This window comes from Gadus morhua, chromosome 2, assembly GCF_902167405.1.
Source record: "Gadus morhua chromosome 2, gadMor3.0, whole genome shotgun sequence".
NCBI lineage: Eukaryota > Metazoa > Chordata > Actinopteri > Gadiformes > Gadidae > Gadus > Gadus morhua.
In genome coordinates this window covers 21,527,475-21,545,094 of record NC_044049.1, presented here as the reverse complement: position 1 = coordinate 21,545,094, position 17,620 = coordinate 21,527,475, and the positions used below count along the sequence as shown (strand labels likewise).

At 48.1% G+C, this 17,620-nt stretch overlaps 1 protein-coding gene across 3 annotated transcripts in view; it reads right to left on the bottom strand.

Moving 5' to 3' along the window:
- prr36b (proline rich 36b) overlaps positions 1 to 16,897 on the bottom strand; it is a 40,433-nt gene extending 23,536 nt beyond the window's left edge. Inside the window, exon 1 of one of the 3 annotated variants that reach the window (XM_030339427.1) lies at positions 16,505 to 16,897. The gene's annotated coding sequence lies outside the window, so the exon portion shown is untranslated. Of the gene's footprint in view, positions 1 to 3,946; positions 4,069 to 15,423; positions 15,444 to 16,504 lie in introns of those variants that run through there. The other 2 variants (XM_030339444.1, XM_030339435.1) reach the window with 2 other exon arrangements.
- Positions 16,898 to 17,620: the final 723 nt, after the last annotated feature.

Here is a 17,620-nt window from a genome sequence, read left to right as displayed (position 1 = left end):
TGTTTGGGTTGTCGTGCAGCTTGTGGATAATATAATGTTGATTCTGAATTCTCAGGCAATCTGTGCTGAACAGATTGGGTTTTCACACACACATGATGGTCAATTTGTTGGCTTTAATTAATGGGCCTAATTAATTGCCTAACCTGCCAGTGAACAGGGACATGTCTGATGGTGGTAGATGTTTCTTTAAGGGCCAGCTAAGTATCGGGTTTATTATATCACTTGTTGGACCGTTTGTGGATCTCAGGTTCACAGCCCTTTCTCTGATTAATTTGGGTAAAAATATAAGACTTCTCCCGTGCTTATTGCAGAATACATTGAAACGGTCATATTGATATATAATGTGATATTAATGTATACAAATCCATATGTACTGTATAAGTATAGGTATAAAATTATGGAAAGGAAACCATTATAGTTGCACCCTCTTTGCAATGCATTTTAAAATGTCTTCCATGGCCCAGTCTGCTTACAAATGACAACGAACTGACTGATGTCTGATGTCTTCTGACACAAACAAGAGGGAGCTTGCATCCTGATCTACAGTCAGGGAATTCAGTCTCATTTACATGAAACCTAGCAGGGTCTGTGCGTGCGTGTGTACGTGTGCGTGGGTGGGTGTGTGTGTTCATAAATAGCTAGCTAGAACTGACCCCCCAGGCAGAGGGTCACATCTGAAGCTTTAGGTGCGCTTCATTATGTAATACATGAGGAGGGGTTAACGGTTGTAAGATGAGAGGGAGATGGGTACATAAGAAACAAACACACAGTCACAGTTCTTAGGATTTAACAACCGAGGCAGAGGAATGGTACTGCTTGCTGTGCGACATTAAATTATAAATGACCAAACTTAGCCCAGTTTTCTTTCTCTTTTGCTATGGCAGTTGTCAGCTGAAAGGGACTCACCAGAAATAAGACACTACGACACACACACACACACACACACACACACACACACACACACACACACACACACACACACACACACACACACACACACACACACACACACACACACACACACACACACACACACACACACAGGAAATTTGATCAGCAAACCACTGGAAAATATCCTGAGGGGCCCCGCCCCTCTGAGCGATACCAGCCCACAAACCAACAAAGGATTATGGTTGGATGCGATTATGATTAATCAATCACAAACACCCCCTCTCCTCCATGAATGGCTAATAATGGCTGAGGCAGTTTACTGTGGTAATCCCACCTATGATCCCAGCCGCCCATCTGTAGGTACCCTGTCAGACCTTCGCCTGAGAGATGCTGATTCACATTATATTGATATTTTATCTTATTTAAAATGAAAAACAAAACATACACTTTAAGGATTTGTGAGGTTCTCTTAAATTGCCATTTTACACACAGACCAAGGATTTAAAGCCACTTGGCTCACTACCATTGATTGGAAGCAGATGCAACACATGTTTAAGTTGGCTCCTGGGCCAAAGGGCTTGGAACCACAGATTTAAACTCTGCCCATCCAGTTATTCTTGTTGACAAAATCATAAAATCATATTTTTTGGGCAGGACAGCTTACAGGGTTTAGAGTGGGTTTGCATCCTGCGTTGTCTCTAAACAGGGAAAAGAATGCTAAGCACCTCTGTCTCCCAGACAGTCGATGCTGGGGTAAACCCTTACTGTCGATATCTGGGAGGGGGCCAGATACACGCAGAGATCCGTGGGTATTCTGGCAGTCTAGACGCATACAGGCTGTGGTAATCAGGTCACATTTGAATAGATAACTAATTCCGTGACCTCCTTTAACATACAGTCCCCTCTCTGTTTAATGTATAGCTGTGGAGATATTTAAGCATCCCTTACAGTGTGTAGTGTTTGAGTGTACAGCAGAGCAGATGATTATGTTATAATGCCATTGTAGTCTGTAAATGTCATATTTCCATGTATAGATTTTAAATCCTATTTCATGGCCATGAAGCCATAACAATGAGACTGAGCAACAGAGATTATGTGAGACACAAAGAAGTGAAGAGAATAAATACTTATATTCAAAGTAGAACAGGTGAATGAATGTTATGGCTTTTATCTAAAATCCTGGTCATTGTAATATTGTGATGTATGTTTTTTCAATGTCGTGGAACATCGTCATAGAGGCTGCAGTATAATTTGATTAAAATGTAAATATTTCTAGCATTCCGAAACCCAACAGGAAAGGTTATGACCACCTTGACTCCCTTGCTCCCGCTGAGCTCGCTATTACGTTGCATCGCATGATCTGCAATCAAACTGACACGGAACGCATCGGCATTGCACTTTAACGTGAGGCCCCAATAGCAAGCTTTTCTATCTGCATGTAACGCTCCACCGACAGGAACCCAACAGGTCTCTCCTCCTCCTTCATAGCCAAATACTCTCCTTGTTCTGGGGCTCAGCCTTCCTGCCACACAGCGCACGCACACGCCTCTGTGGCGGCGGAGAGAGCTCTCTGATTTTCACAGTGCATGACTTGTACACACACACACTTAATCATATACAAGAAGAGACACACATGCTGCCTGTCCCCCGGGCAAACTCTAAATAAAAAGGATTGTGGGGGAGGGAGAGAGCACTAGGGTAGGGGGAGGGAGGGGGAGAGACAGAGAGAGAGTGCTCCAGCCTGCTGGTTTATAATAGAACAGTTTAGAGCGGAGGCTTAGAAAGGTCCAGGGAAGATGGTGCTGGCGTGTGTGTGTTTAATGTGTATGTGTGCAGAATAGTCCACAATGTATCATGCCTTTTAATATGTATTTTTGCGATGTGTGTGCGTTAATGTTGACCGTTTATATTTGTTTGGTTTTGTGTTGGTGATTTTTGTGAGCAGATGCTGCATTTATCTTTGCTTGTTTTTTAAATGTGTGTGTGTGTGTGTGTGTGTGCTGGCTGAGAGGGGCCTATTTAATGAGTGTTTGGGCCCTCTTGACCCTTCAAAGGACTCCCTTTCATCTCTAGAAGCAGCAGGGGCCCCACTCTGGCCCTTCTGACACAGCTTATGACCTGTGGCCCTCAGAGCCGACACCCTGACCACGTATCGGACCATCAGATCAACCGAGCGATACATTTGGGGGTGAAATACCACATTATCATGGCAATAATCCCTAATTATACAGCTCTAATCCACAGACCGCCTCACACTGCCTGGTCACACTCTCCTCACAGTGGGGACAGAATACCCTTTTGTTTCATCACCATCAACCCGGGGTGGGTTGGATGCACGGATGAATCATGAACATTGTGTGGATGAAAAGAGTTGCGTTCTGTGGCAGGGAGCTTTTTTAAAGGATTATGAAAGAAGACACAACCAGATCAGTGTTGTCCTTCAAGTCACAGCACTGCAGGCTAAACAACCCATTTCAGTCTGTTCAAAACACTGCTTTGAGAGCGGATGATTCTGACCCGCTGGGGCCAACAGTGCCTCCCTTCCTTGCACTACAGTATTGCTTCAGTCAATTAATGAGTGTATTACGATTCATTAGCATCAGTCCCTTGTGTTTAATTAATGTGTGATTACTGTTGGTTTCCAGCATTACTCAAGGAATTGCACTAATGCAACACAAATGACATCTCAGTGTCATCATTTTTTATAAATGTAGCAGAAACTTTTTCCCCAAAGCCCCGGTGTCGTTCAGAGGGGAGTCGGGACAGCCACCTAACTATCTGCTGATCCCGTCTGGCTAGCTGACTTATTCAGGTAACGGCTATATTGGTTCTGCATTCAGTCCGTCCCCCCCAGCTAGCATTTAGATCCAAGATGAAACTAAGATAGCCGCTAGGTGGCGAAGACCCAATGAAATTCAAACTAGCATTCAACGTCATTCCCCTCCAATAGTCTTGAGATAACCACTTGACAACCACACCGGTAAACCAGTAACAGTCAGCACAACATCCCCTGTTCATTATTTACCCCCCGGCTGATATCAATATTTATATTTACCTGGGTACAGTGGTACACGCCCAGACAGAGCTACTCCCTCCAGCAGATCAGGCCAGGAATAGCACACCTCAATAATTCACTGTTCTCTGCAGTGAGGTGCAGCAGATGCTAGCGGAACGAGAGCGGAGGCACGCAAGCCTTTCTTCCGTGACTCACGAGAGGGTGACTACTGCGTTTCATCCTCTTGCGCCTCTATGACGCACTGCGATGACCACGCCTGACCAGACCGGGTCGGGTCGTTTACTGGACTTCTCGACCAGTGTGTGGTTGTGTGTGTGTGTGTGGTTGTGTGTGTGTGTGTGTGGTTGTGTGTGTGTGTGTGTGTGTGTGTGTGTGTGTGTGTGTGTGTGTGTGTGTGTATGTGTGGTTGCGTGTGTGTGCGTGTGTGTGCGCAAGCAATTCTCTCTGCGGAGAGCAGAATGTGAGGCATGCAGAGTGAGGTCAGTGGCGGCAGGCTGGCATGGGGTCCAGAGCTCCCCTCTGCCCACTCTGCTCCAACAATACAAGCCTCACAGCCCTGCCCTCATTACCCCGGACCACTGAGATGAAGCCATGGAGTTTAGGAGAACTCTGTTTAAATCCCACCAAATACAAACACATACAGAATCAGATGCACAGTAGCCACTGCCGAACAATGAAATGTGCTAGCAAATACAGCATCTAAACGTTGCAGAATGCTATGTACAACATATTAACTAAGCATTCATTGTTGACATATTTCTGACTGTGTTGACAACTGGATGTTGACATGAAATCTGAACTGGTGCTAATGGTTAACGTCTCCCATTAAAATACACACTGGGCTAACGTTAGCGTAGCATCTGCTCCAAGAAATAACTAAGAGAAGATGATCTCACTGGAGGACGTGAGAGGGGGGGCCTGATCATGACTGGTGTTAAAGCAGATGGCTCTGGGGTGGGGGTCGTGTGGACAGGGGGGAGGAGGGGGAGGGGAGGGGGTGAGGGTTCAAAAGGAAGAAAGAAGAGAGGAGCTTAATGCTGAAGGGTCATGGTGGGTACAAAAGAGACCGTCTTTGGACATTAAAGGACTGTTTCAGCTGCATTATTTTGAATTTTCAGTTGCATTGATGCTAATTTTCAGTTGTATGGTGGATGCTAATGTTTGGTAGCATAGATGTTAACGTTCAGTAGCATGATGGCTAATGTTCAGTAGCATGATGCCTCGTTGTTCAGTAGCATGACGGCTGCTAATGTTCAGTAGCATGCTGGCTAATGCTCAGTAGCATGGATGTTAGAGTTCAGAAGCCTTAGCATTACTTATGTTCCATTGGGCTCAGCGGAACACATAACCAGAGCCCAGCTGTTTGTCTATTTAAGCAGAACCATTAGTCATAGATAAACACAGGCTATAACGCAGAGGGGGAAACCAAGGCCCTATTAAAAGACGTTTGAATCTAAAAGTGCACCACCAAAATAAATGATCATGAATAATGAAACAATACTAATCCTCTGAAGTTATCCATGTAAGGAGGACTTAAATGTTCCGGAGCCGGCCCATCTCAGAGGGCCTCCTGCTCAACAGTTGGCCAGCACCAACCCACCACCTCTCCTCTTCTCCTCTATCCCCATAGGTCTAATAGGGAGGCCCAACCCCCTATTCCCATGGGGGCCAAGTCAATCATCCTGGGAGTTATGCAACATCCAGCCAGTAGGATCCCAGCAGACTGCCCCCCCCCCCCACCACTCCCTGGACCCCTTTTCAATCAGTCAGAATGATACTGTGCCGACGCCTCCCCCCCACTGCCTCCGCCATTGTGGCTCTGACTGCATTACCACTGCCACAGCAGCCGTGACCCGACTGTTCAGCACACAATAAGAGGCTCCAGCCCTGATAGCCCGGAGCCTGGAGGAGAGGGGATGGGAGGAGAGGAGAGGAGAGGAGAGGAGAGGAGAGGAGAGGAGAGGAGAGGAGAGGAGAGGAAGAGCAGAGGAGAGGAGAGGAAAGGAAGGAGGAGAAGGAAGAGAGGAGAGGAGAGGAAGGAGGATGCGAGTGAAGAGAAGATTTAGGAGAGGAGAAGAAAAGAGGAGGGGAGGAGAGAGGAGAATGGGAGGATGAAGGATAAAGAGGAGAGCTCAGGAAGGAATTGAGTGGAGTGAGGGAGAGGAGGAGACGAGCCATTGGGCCTTGGGACACTTAGTGATGGTGGTGGTGGTGGTGTTGGGTGGGGCTGAGTGGTTTCATAGCAGGCACATGACAGCCAGCTGAACCCAGCCATTGTCTCCATCACCTCAAGGCTAACTCCGGGGCTAGCCTAATGCTAATTTGAGGCTAATCACAGATCACACATTTCCCAAACACCCCCCCCCCTCCCTCCCTCCCTCCCCCTCCCTGCCTGAGCTCGGAGGTCAGGACCCCGCCCGGTTCTCTTCACACACAAACAAACTGGAGCAAAACAATGCCTGCTGCACTCCACAGCATTCCTGCTCCCTACACACCGGGGGAGGGGGAGAGAGAGACACACTGGGAGAGAGAGACACACACAGAGAAACAGAGACAGAGAGAGAGAAGGGGAGAGAGAGACACACACACTGAAAGAAACATAGGCCGAGAGAGAGAGGGGGGGGGGGGGGGGAGAGGGACACACTGGGAGAGAGAGACACACACACACACACAGAGAAACAGAGACAAAGACAGGGACAGAGAGGAGAGAGACACACTGAGAAAACATAGAGAGCGGGAGAGAGACACACACTGAAAGAGAAACAGAGAGAGGGGGAGAGGGACATACACAATGAGAGAAACAGAGAGAGAGAGAGAGAGAGAGAGAGAGAGAGAGAGAGAGAGAGAGAGAGAGAGAGAGAGAGAGAGAGAGAGGCTGCATCCGAATACTCATACTTGCATACTATATAGTATGCATTTTGTAGTATGCGAAAAATATAGCGCGTCCGAATACTCAGTACGCATTCTGTAGTACGGAAGACGTTTCCGAATGCGTACTACCGCCAAAGTAAACCACGGACCTCACTACGCTATCCCACAATGCAACCGGAGTCTGGTAACAAACGAAGAAGAGATGGCTGACCCGACACCACCAACAGCGGCTTTTTATTTGTGTGTGTGTGTGTGTGTGTGTGTGTGTGTGTGTGTGTGTGTGTGTGTGTGTGTGTGTGTGTGTGTGTGTGTGTGTGTGTGTTCAATAAAAAAGGAAAAATTAACTTCAATCGTCCTTTTCACGGAGTAACAAATAACTGTAAATGTATTATTATTCCAAAAAAATGACTTACCAAATGTCCACATATATACATCATAACCTGCCGGTAAGTCGCTCTACGAGATGACAGACGACGACGCTTTCTAGCAGCGCTATCCATTTCAAGAGCCATTTGCGTAGAAAGAGACATTTTTTATTTAATAGCAACGATAACAAGACGGAAAACAGGTACATTTTGCCGCCATCTGGGGGGAGATACGTCATCTCCAAACATCCGGTGGAGTTTCGGCGGTGTTCGGAAGCGTTCGGAGGCGTTCTACGCATAGCTGTAGACCGTACTACACAGTCAAGTGTAGTATGGTCAAGTAGTAGACACTGGACAGAAATAGTATGTACTAAGTATTCGGATGCAGCCAGAGACTTTTGAGAGCGAGACAGCGAGCCAGACAGACACACAGAGAGAGAAACTAAGACGCAGCAAGAGTCAGAGAAAGGGGGAGAGAGACTTCTTGGACCGGCTGATGATGTAAGAGAGGCCCCTGACAACGGGGCCATGGACTCTATTAGTTAAACAGCCCTCCATCTCTGAGGCGGCCGGGCACAACAAGTCACCCAGCCAAGTCTCTCCTCCCTCTCCCCTCTCTCGGTCTCTTTATGTCTCTCTCCTCCCTCTACCCTCTCTACTCGGTGTCTCTCTCCTCCCTCTTCTCTCTCCTCAGTATGTCTCTCTCCTCCCTCTTCTCTCTCCTCTGTATGTCCCTCTCCTCCCTCTCTCCTCTGTTTGTCTCTCTTCTCCCTCTCCTCTCTCTTTCCTCTGTTTGTCTCTCTCCTCCCTCTCCTTTCTCTTTCCTCTCTATATCTCTCCTCTTCCTCTGTCTGTATCCTCTCTTCATCTCTCTCTCTGCCTGACTCTCTCTACCTCCACATTAAGTATATATACGTAAGTATACTTTGGGGTCTCTCCTGTCCGCCGCAGGGGGGAGGGTCCTGGTTGCTGCTCCCCCAAACGTGAGGTTTACACCAGGCTCAACGGGTCAGGGGTCAAAGGACGAAACCACCGCTAGAGCGAGGCCCTCTACCAAGTCAGGACGGGCTCTCTCGAACTGTGCTCCGTGATAGCGTGCCAAAGAATGGCCCAGGCAAGAGGTCGTGGGCCACCTGGTGGGGGTCACGTGACCAGGATGACACCGCTAATCCCTCCAGCTTCGTGCTGACAGAGGGTTAGTCGCTTGCGCTGGCTTAACCCGTGCATTAAGGATACTCCATATAACTGGTGGTCATCCCCCCTCTCAGAATTAACAGCAGCAAATACACGTCACACACACACACACACACACACACACACACACACACACACACACACACACACCAGAAGGCGGGGCCCCGGGGGACGGTCAGATTCACACACGACAGAGCTCGTTAACCCTGGACAAAGACAGACGCTAATCCAGTTAGGAGAGAGAGAGAGAGAGAGAGAGAGAGAGAGAGAGAGAGAGAGAGAGAGAGAGAGAGAGAGAGAGAGAGAGAGAGAGAGAGAGAGAGAGAGAGAGAGAGAGAGAGAGAGAGAGAGAGAACTTTGATGATGAATATAAAGACTATAGCAGAACGTCAGTGTCCCACACAGATAGCAACACTATAGGAAGGAAGGGCCTGTCCACCATCCCGCCTCTCTCCAACTCAACTCTCTCCCTCCACCTCACCTCCTTCCATGCCTCCATCTCCCTTTCTTACACCTTCACTCCCATCCACCCTTACTAAACCTCCCCTCTCTCCCTCCACCCATCATCTTTCTCCCTCCCCAGGCCTGCACCCCCATTCCTCACCCCTCCCCTACCTAACGACCCCCCCCCCACCTCTCCTCCCTCTCGTTCACGGTAAAAGAACAACAAACAACGGACCCTGCAGACCCCCAAACCACCAGAGGACCAGCGCTGAGGGGCGCCCCCATCAGAGTTGGGGGGCTCGCAGGGGCTCAACAGCCTGGCAGCGGGGAGGTACACAGGAGGATCAATGGAGGGGAGAGAGAGAGAGGGGTCCATTAGTGGGGGGAGCAGGGGCCTGTTTTACTCTGATGCAGTCAGGCCTGCTCCCCTGGGAAATGGCAGCAGTATCAGATGGTGCTAGGAGAGGACTCTCTCCTAGTGTGTGTGTGTGTGTGTGTGTGTAAGCGTCAACTTTTTATTTATACCTTCATACCTTACTGACATCTCAGTAAGGGTGTATGACTTTATTTGTGCAAAAGAATTATAACAATATAAAAAAAGCAAAAGATGAGTTGCTCATGAAGAAGTGATGTAGCATGTATGAGAATGTCTAGCCTACAACGCTGAGTGCCTTATTAGGCAATCTGCCTCCTCTGACCAGTCTGGCATAGAATAATGAATAGATATAGATCCATAGATAAGGTCCAAATCTCAACGAGTACTCTCTTGTACTTTGTTTCCACCACTGCGTTGGTATACATTTCTAAAGTCTGTTGAACCTGTATTATATAGTGTCTGTCAGTCACACCCACACCCAGCGCCACAGGCCATGCAGCTGTAGAGCCACTCATAAACTTCTACACATTGATTTGATGTTTTATCCATCGGGCCGCTTTGCAACGCGAGACATGTGTGGTTTTATTGCGTGTAGTCTGGGTATTGTTCAGGGCAGGGCTCTTCATTACACCTATTGTGTAGAATGACTGGAGAAGGATGGCTCTGTGAGGGGAGTGCTGTGGCTGGTATACTGCGCTACACACAGGAATCACACGGGTGGTCGCGTCTTCAGATCAACGCATCAGATCGTTGGAATGATCTGACTATCTTGATATGCTATCAAACAACATAAAGCGTGAGTGAGATATGTGATTAATTATATCACCATCACAGCAGCGCTATGTGCGATAGATGTCACTTCCAGTCTGATGTCTGGACGCACTGGGCGGTCATTATGGTAGAACGTAGTGATGGTGGTGGTCCGACGCAGGGAGACCCCCGGCCAGACACTAATAGTTGGTTTAGTGAAAACTCTTCTATTCTCAACAACAATGCAATGGCAAGGACTTTGCTTTGGACTATTTCATTCTATTTAATGCTTCAAAACTTGGCAACAACACCACATACAGTATAAACAAGATAAAACATGTGGTGGATATGTTAATAGAAAGAGAAGCACCTGTGTTTCTTACAGTATTGATTTATACCTTCGGTGTATCTAATCCCCTGGTAAACAGTAACACTGTGTTACCACCCAAGCCTAGTATGTGTGTGTGTGTGTGTACTGTGTGTGTGTGTGTGTGTGTGTGTGTGTGTGTGTGTGTGTGTGTGTGTGTGTGTGTGTCTGTGCGTGGGCAAGGTGTTTGTCTGTGCTTGGGCAAAATGTGTGCATGTGTGCGCTAACAAGGTGTGTTTGTGTCTGTGTTCGTGGGCAGGGAGTATCTATCTACTGTATGTCTGTTTGCGTGGGCAAGGTGTGTGTGTCTGTGTGCATTGGCACAGTGTTTGTGTCTTCAAATGGGCGCAAGGCTTGTGCGTCTGTGTGCGTGGGCAAGAGGGACAGTTTCAGGGGGAAACAGGAAGTAAGAGAAACAATTAATGGGGCGTTCGATTTTCAGAAGAATCTCACAAACTCAAACTAAAGGTCAAAGATAGCTGCTCTATGCAACAACAGTAGTGAAAGCTGTACTAATACACTGAATATAAACCCTTCTGTCATATTTGTGATTCAATAAGACCTCTAACGTGATTCAATAAGGCCTTCTGATACGGTACATACATCTGCAAAATAACAGAAAATACTTTGTTATCGACTGTTATTGTTAACAATGGCTAACCTGGCTAGAACTGGTATTGCTAACAAAGGCTAACCTAACTAGAACTGGTATTGCAACAAAGGCAGCTCTCTTTCCCACTTGTTGTACTGGAACTTGGTCAACCTGGGCGGGTCATTCCCAACTCGACCTCAGAGGTAAATGGAAAGAGACATGAGTAGGGGGGATGAAAAGAGAAAGATATGTTCTGTGAAGTGGTGTCATAATAAATATAATATTACTTTATGTACATATCAGGTAGGTGCATGTGTGTGTACTTTATAACCATTTTCCATATATGCTTGTTGTTGTAATATCTCTGTGTTTACTGTGCCATTCGACTTGAAGTGTCCATTCTATAGATATGGAGATTGAGTCTGAGACCGGGAGGGAGAAAGAGGGAGAGGAGATCGAGAGCGCAAGATAGAGGAAGAGAATAGGCTAACAGTAAGCCGAAACAAAGACAGTGATTGAGTGAGTTAGATGGTAAAAACAATGACAAAGAGAGAGAGGCAGAGAGAGAGAGGCAGAGAGAGTGGTAGAAAGAGAGAGAGAGAAGCAGAGAGAGAGGTAGAAAGAGAGAGAGAGAGAGAGAGAGAGAGAGAGAGAGAGAGAGAGAGAGAGAGAGAGAGAGAGAGAGAGAGAGAGAGAGAGAGAGAGAGAGAGAGAGAGAGAGAGAGAGAGAGAGAGAGAGAGAGAGAGAGAGAGAGAGAGAGAGAGAGAGGCATATAGACTGACATTTCTTTTTAAACATTGGCAATAAAAATAGATATTCTTCATGCCAGTAAAGCACTTTTTAACGATTTGAGTTGGTAGAAATTGAAGCAGATAAAGAAATAGAGAAAGAGAGATAAAGGAGAGTGCAGTGAGCAGGGACCACCTAAGTCGTTTGTAACTTGACAAGCCGCCGGTTGGGAGGGGGGGGTCATTGTAGTGGGCGCCATGCCAACCACAGGCTCTCTCTGTCGGGCTAAACGAGATCAGAGCAGCACAGGCCAGCTGGAGGATCAGATCAATGACACCACAGACAGAACCGACAGTAGAGAGGTAAGCAACCAGGGCCAGGGAGACATCTGGGGAAAAGGGCGACTTAAGCACTTCAGAGGCCTCTGTTCCTGCTGTCCATCTGTCCGTTTCCATCCCTCTATCCGTTTCTGTCCGTCTCTCTTTCAAATCTTAATTGGCATCTACAACGCTCACTAATTCCCATTGTTTCCTCGATCTCTTTGTCTAGTTTAGAATGTTTTTCTTTATCTTTCTATCACTCTGTCTCGCAGTCTGCCTTTCTCCCACTCTCACAGTCTTTCACCCCCTCCCTTTTCCTTTCTGTCTCTCTGCCTCTCACTCTGTCCCAGTGTCACCTCCATCTCCTTCACCTCTCTCTCTCCCTCTGAGAGCCTGGCTCAGGACCAGGAACAAAGGCACTCTGCATGTACCAGTACAGTGTTTCTAAGAGGATTTGCGTCCTCCTGCTTCGAAGAGAGAGACAGTGAGACAGAGATACAGAGCGATAGGAGAGAGCAGGTGAGAGGCATGTGCCACACACACACACACACACACACACACACACACACACACACACACACACACACACACACACACACACACACACACACACACACACACACACACACACACACACACACACTGATCTATGGCAAGGAGACCTAGATCCCTGGTCTAGGTCCGGTTGGTAGAAACTGATCTAATAGAACATGAAGTCATGTTCCTTTACAAGTGAAGTGGGCTTCCTTTACAACACTCCCCCCACCACCTCCTCCCCTACACCACCTCCATCTGCTTCACCATCTCCACCCTGACCTGCTACACCAGGGGGCAGGATGGTCCGATGGTTGGGGTCTTTGAACCCCAGCCGATGGCTCTGGGTCGGAACTTCCGGTGCCTACAGTCCAGGGCAACCACCGCGATAACCGCTATAAAAATCCATGTTTAATTTACATATCGTTTATTGACTCTTTTCCAGGTCATCGGGTCAATTAGTATCTATAATGTAGAATCACATTAAGCACTGGGCTTATCAGAAGCACAGAGCCCCCCAGCGCCAAGACACAACAGAACAGCAAGTTAGCGGTTCAAACCGCTTACCCTGTGTTTGAACCGGTTTACCGTGCAACTTATAAACAGATCACATTATCAACCAAGCAACTATTCTGTGTTGTGATGACATGAAGAACTCTCTCACCTTTGAAGCCATCTCTTTAGAAACTGCCTCAAAGGCTGACTCCCAACCACATCCACCATGGCAACACCAGAACCAGGCCGGGCCGCTATGGTAACGACCATCTAGAACGCCACAGGCGTCCACACCACACCTTTTAATTACTGCTGGAGCCAAACCAATAAGAGGTAGCACCAACCCGTGAACTGGTGAGATCGTTACCCTAGCAACAGGGTGGCAAACCATGTCCTGTCCTCCCACCGGTGGAATTCAGAGCCTCTGGTTGCCCAGAGATGACCACAGCTGCAGGCGCCCGGACCGCACAACCATGTGCCGGAGCACCAGCTGCACTCACCAACAACTGCGCCGCCGAGCCCCGTATCAGGCCCGACGGACGGCCTTATCTCCCCGCTGCACGCTCCCTGGAGCTGCTGGGCCGTTGAGCCATGACAGCATAAAGGAAAGATAGCCTGGATTATCTTAAATTAGCTGTAACTTTGGTGGTTTAGGGTGAGTTTCCATGGCTGGTTGTCTAAGCAACTGCCTTTCTAAACGGAGGTTCTCTGGAATAGTGCCTCCCTACAGAATGGCTGCCTCAGGAAAGGGATGTTCCAGTAGAATATAATGGAACCCTGTTGAAAGGAACTTAAAGGAATAACCCAAACATACACAGATACTGTTTCTCAATATGAACACAAATGATTTAATACTGGCCAGGCAGACCCTCATTCTAGGAAGGCTAGTCTAATGGTCACGACTGAGAGAGGCCTGAGAGAGCCTCCTTCCCTCTCCTGCCGAGAGGGAAGGAGGCTTCATGTAACCAATGGGCAAGGAGTGCTTGACCAAACACTAATAAAATCCAGGTGTATAAGGTATACGGTTCTGTTTTGAAGGTTGAATGACAATCTAAATTCTCTGGTTAGCCGATCTTATTAAGCAGGTTTGAAAAGATGACGAATTCCATTCAACGTCTCATCCTTGGAATGATAGCGAGATTTTATACACAACGCTCTGTTGCAATCACATAATAGTAAGCATGTTAAGTAGTAATAATAAGCAATAGCACACTACTAAATCCCCACTGTCTTCATCAACACAGACGTATTGGAGGAAGGACTCCAATTGTCCATCCAGCTCACAAAGGAGAGGCTTGTGATTTGAGAGGCTTCTCTTTGGGGGTTGGGGCTCCATTAGTGAGTCAGTGGTATCTAATGCCTTTGGGCGTAGGGGAAACAGAAGCCTATTAATACAACAATCTCCTCTCTCTTATGACCAGCCAGGGACCCAGGGCCAGGCTGGAGACAGACTCAGGCTTCGGGTGATACAGTCATTAAAATGTAAATTACCTTAAATATTGGCCTGTACTCTGCACTGGGAGGGCACACAGGTCGCTGACATTAATGTCACACAAACTGAGACCTGTTAGAGACGACAGCACACTGCTACTGTCTCTGCTAACTGGGCTGCGTAACTTCATACAGCACTTTACTAGCCTTGACGAAGGCCAATCACAACACTTCATCTGTTACAAATCATACCCGCCCAAACACTGGCAACAGCCAATCAGGCAAGGTCGACCCCCAGATGGTCAGGGGCTGTTAGCCACTCTGTCAAGGACACCTGGACGCCGCTTTGAGGAGCTGATCTCAGACCTGTGATCCCTTCTGACACTCCCCCATCTAATACAATATTAATAGTCTCATACCATATTCTTGTAGAGCTTTATGTTACGTAGGTTCAAAGCACTCATATCGTCGTGCCTTCAAGGTGTTTTATCGTAATAGCTTTGTTTTGTGCTGACTCTCCAACATCTTTCTTAATGGTTGTTTTAACCAGCTGGAGGCCATATTCGCTGGTAAAAACAAGTATAATAGAAGCTAACCCACCGCAAAAAACACTGAGAAACCCTTTGGCTTGGGTTTCCTTTACAAATATAGGAAAATATTTTGGGTTAGAGAATTTGCTTCAAATAATTTCTATGAAATCGTCTCTAAAAAGTGTTATTGTCTCCTGACTTTTGTGAACGGGGATCTGGCTATTGATGCCCTGGAAATGTAATTTAGCGCAATTGCATTAGCCAAGGCTCTAACTCACCCTCCCATCTTAACTCAACATAGTGAGTCAGCCTTTCTCCCTTGGCTGGACAGGGGATGGGGAGGGATCAGAGTGTGGGGGTGGTGGACAGGCTGTAAGCCCCACCAGTGACGAGTATTCTGGAGAGCACCCAAGCACCCAAGTGGCTGAGCCTAAGGTGCTTGTATTAATCGCCCTGGGATACGGCTCACAACAAAGAATGACACCGATATCTCACAGCAGACAATGTGGATTAATACCTGCCTGCCCACGACCACCAGCACCCCGTGGTCTCCTACCCAGTGTCCGCCGCGCCCTGTAAGGCAAACAGTGAAACAGTAGGGGGAGTTTTGGGAGAAGGCTACCTGCGTGAGTGGGGTTAGGGTTAGCAGAGATTTGGACCGCGGCCGGCTCCTTCTCTATTGTTTCGGATGCAGAGGGGAGGACCATACCCGTTACTACGCACACTACCGGGCAGGCAGGCCAGAAAGGAGCGGCTTTATTTCCGAGTCCCCGGCCCCATTAGCTAATCACAGCCCGGTATGAATCACTGGATACCACGACTTCCAGCGTTAAGACATTAGCGTGTTAATCAAACCGGCTGGTTTCATGGACGCACCCCCGCCGCCTACATATATTATACCCTGGATGTCTTTTTTTTACACACATAGACAGGAGTCAGCCTACCGAGTCGGAACATGAGGAGGGGTTTACCGGCGTTATTATCACCGAACCATCCGGGCGGACGATGGACCAGTTATCGGCTCAGAGAACAATGGGCGTCCGCCTCAGAGGATGGCTCGGCGTATAGGAAAAGTTAAGGGACTGATGGGGGATAAGGTGATAGAAAATATCACGGTTGAGTAGATAAACAAGGTATTTCCTAATAAAAACTAAGGGGGGAACGTTTCGGTGGTTCAGCGACGACCCCGCGTCCACATCGCGGTGACAACGGGGTCCTCAACCGGCCGCCACCGCCCCTCCAGCCCGGCGGGGTGGCGGAGGAGCCAGTGGAGGCTGGGGGTCCAGAGAGCCACGTCTCCTGGTCCGAACCAGGCGGTGACACATGTCGGTAGACCGTTAAACACACCCCAGTTCATTTTTAACACCGATATTCATTCATGCCATCTCACACCTCCGGTCCCTTAACCGTTTTATTCGGTGGAAAAAACGTTGGTGACGGTTAGGCGGTAACTCGCACCACAAGACGACGCGAAAAACGGGTTATTCCAAACAAACATTTCAGAATACATATGCTACATTTAAATGATATTAACCAGAAGATAATCTCGACACATCCTGAGCCAGCTAGCCAGGACTCAGGAACTCACTCCGCCTTACCGATGCCGTGCGGGGAGCTCTCAGAGCCGGTCCAGCCTCGCCCAGTTCGCCCGGTGTCCCTCGGAAACGAAGCGGCCTCACAGGGCGACGAAACGGGCCGGAAACACACGAACCGAACCGGGTCAGCGGGAAACTTCGGGGGTCCACAACCGCCGTGATTTCCTTCTTCAAAGAAAGAAAGGACCGGCGTTTAGCAGTCCACACACACGCACACACACACACTGTGCAGACCGGCGGACCGAGGAGAGGACTGTACCACTACGGAGGCGCGCCGCGGTGGAACTCAAAGGGATGAGAAAGCGCGAGCTGCCAAGGAGCTCCTGGCCCAGCCAATCACCTGCCAAGGAGCTCCGGGCTCGGCCTATCACCGGCCAGCCTGGGGTTTATTCAAATCAGGGATGATGTCACCTCTTGCAAGTCACCCTACTTTTCTCCCCCTGAGTTCACAATGTGTCGTATCCCCCCTTTCTCCCTCCAGCTCCCAATACTCTCTCTATATTGTATTGTGTCGTGCACGCCCCTATACACCCCCTTTCACGCGTGACCGCGCATCCCGCAGCACGTATTCATCTCCTTAAGGAGCCGTGGGAGAGATGAATGCGTGTTGCTGCGTACTCACGCCACCATTCATAGGAGTGCATGCATTATGGGATGGGGTGTCCCACATGTGGAGGGGTTCCCATGGAGACCGTGGGATGGTCATTTTGGTGTCACTACCGGGTCCACACACGTTTAAACCCGGGATCAACACATGGAAAACCTGTTGATAGAAAGAGCTATATTTCTTAAGAGTATTAATGCATTCCTATATATAAAGGCCCAGTGGTTTTCCCATCGTATAGTTTCATTCTAAACCGTAACTTCGCTTCAGGATTTAATAGGACAGATTTAATTGAATATTCCGGTTTTTGACTTGCTTCCAATGATCGGTGTTTACAAATCCTGGAGCATTGAGCGAGGATGCACCTGCTGCTGCGAGGTCTGAATAGAGAGAGATTGAGAATCCGACAGAGCCAGATCCACGACACACATCGCCCCAGTATAAATCATCAATAAATAAAGAGACCCACTTTATACCGGGTCGGACTATCTGAGGCAGAACCAGGGGGTTTTGAG